General features: G+C 59.8%; 1 protein-coding gene across 1 annotated transcript in view; it reads right to left on the reverse strand.

Annotated features, from left to right (window-relative positions):
* Positions 1-2,074, reverse strand: part of ARHGEF16 (Rho guanine nucleotide exchange factor (GEF) 16) — a 24,741-nt gene that overhangs the window by 21,957 nt on the left and 710 nt on the right. The gene's annotated exons all lie outside the window — the stretch shown is intronic.

Below are 2,074 nucleotides of genomic sequence, written 5' to 3' on the forward strand. Positions count from 1 at the left end.
TGTTCACATGACCCCGTCTTTGCTCAGGCAAACTTGACCCACCATGATGGCCTTGTGCTCAGGTAATTCTGCCTGGCCAGGCTGGAGACTGGGAGTCACACGGAATCCGGGCAGGACTGGGCTTCATAAACCACACAGCACACAGGTCTGTCTGAAAGGCGGCTGGGACAGCTGGGGGCTCTTGCAGGTAGAGCCCCAGGGATGCTGCTCAACACCCTACAGGGCGCAGGACCACCCACGACAAGGAATCATCTGGAAAAACTGTCCGCGGTGATGAGGCAGAGAAACCCTGTCTCAGCTAACTGGAGATTCACCCGCCTCCATGGGGGCTGGGAGACCCTCCTGGCCGCCCTTGGCCTGGCAGCGGGAGGTGGGTGGTGGGCCTCCTGCACCCGTGACACCTCTGGGGCACCACAGGCATCACGGAAACCACCCTCCTGGCTTGGTTGACCAATGGCTCCCATCCTGTCTCTCAACACAGCCACCCCGAAAACCCGGTCCCTGTGCCAGGCTTGGCTGGCACAGACGCTGTTTCCCCTGAGCTGCCCCAGATAAGAAATCAGAGCCCTGACTTGGACAGACAGCCTGGACAGGTGACCTCAGGCGTCCTCCAAATACTCCACGCCCCCTGTGTCTTGCCCCTCACTGATCTTCTGGAAGGCAGATATTTTCCTGCTCTGCCAGGCAAGGAAACCAGGTGCATGTGGGAATGTGACCTGCTGGGGTCAGGCTGCTAGTTAGCGGAGAGCTGGGCAAGGAGCCAGGCCCCGTCCTGACCTAGATCCTCGCCGCCCCAATGGGACGCCTGGGTGAGCAGCAACTCTCCCTGGAAATAAAGGCGCTGATACAGGTGGTCAGTGGCTTTGGGCAAGGCAACTGCCACAGGCAAAGGAGACAAGCAGCTGAGATCCATTCAGAAACTGAAACTAAAATTCCGGGACCCAGACGTGGTGAGTGCCATGCCCAACGGGTCACGCACAGACAGGCGTCTCGGGGCAAGCCATGTCACGCCACCTCACCTCTGCCCCTGGTTTCCTCTCGTGTAGGTGAAGAGAAGCTCCGTGCAGGGTCAGAGACAATCCCCCCTCTCCCTGAGCCCGCGGGGAATCAGAGCCCTTGGGGAACTGGCATGCTCCCTTCTCCCACACGTTCCTCTCTTCTAGGTGCCCAGGTAAGAGGGGGTGGGGGAGGGGCCTCTGCCAGCTTGCCATTCCCCCCTGCAAGTGCCAGGGAGGACCCGGGGAAGCCCTGGGTAGTGCGCAAGATGTGATGCCGGCTTCTACAGCCTGTGGGCATCGTCAGGGCAGCGACCAAAAGAGGAGCCAGCTTCGGCTGAGTCAGCACCTAACTGCTCCCCTTTCACAGACAGTAAACTGAGGCCAGAGGGCTTAAGTAACTTAGGAGACCCAGAGCTAGGATTTGGACCTGGAGCCCTCACGTCCAAGCACTAGTCAATGGGGCTGCAGGGTAGACAGGTTGGCCTGACAAGCACCCCCTGAGGCCCCACACCAAGAGATGCAGACTGTTCACCCCCAGGTCGGATGCGGAGTTACCCCCACCACCAAAGTGGCCCCTGTTGAGCTGAGGTTCAGCTGAATCTCAAAACAGATCCTTGTTTCCGGGATGCAGAAACGGAGGTTGGGCAGCTAGGACAGGGGTCTTGGGATCAGTGGGATCCACAGCTTCAGGAGCCTAAGCTCACCCTCCTTAGCCAAGAATGAGCAGATCCCCTCCCTCTGCCCACCAGGGTGAGGAGGAGTCCTCATTCTTGGGGCTGTTACACTTGGTACCAAAGTGGGTTTGGGCAACAGATTCTCCAGAGTTGGGAGGGTCGTTTGCTCCCTCCCTCCACCTGCTTTCAAAGGTCCCAGGGTCTTCCTACGGATCTCTCAGCCCTGATGCCCCAGTGAGCGGCAGAGTTCCCCTCCACGGCGAGGAGTGTCCCCTAGGGCTTAGAGGAGAAAAGGCAGCAGGCAGCTGGGACGCTTGAAGCCCGGGAGTGGGGTAAGGAGCTCTAGGTCCAGCCAGGCTTTGTCCCCTCCCGCTGCCTTCGCTGGGCAGCCACTGCGGAGGG

Source organism: Bison bison, unplaced genomic scaffold (assembly GCF_000754665.1).
Source record: "Bison bison bison isolate TAMUID 2011002044 unplaced genomic scaffold, Bison_UMD1.0 scf7180017864289, whole genome shotgun sequence".
NCBI classification, from domain to species: Eukaryota; Metazoa; Chordata; class Mammalia; order Artiodactyla; family Bovidae; genus Bison; species Bison bison.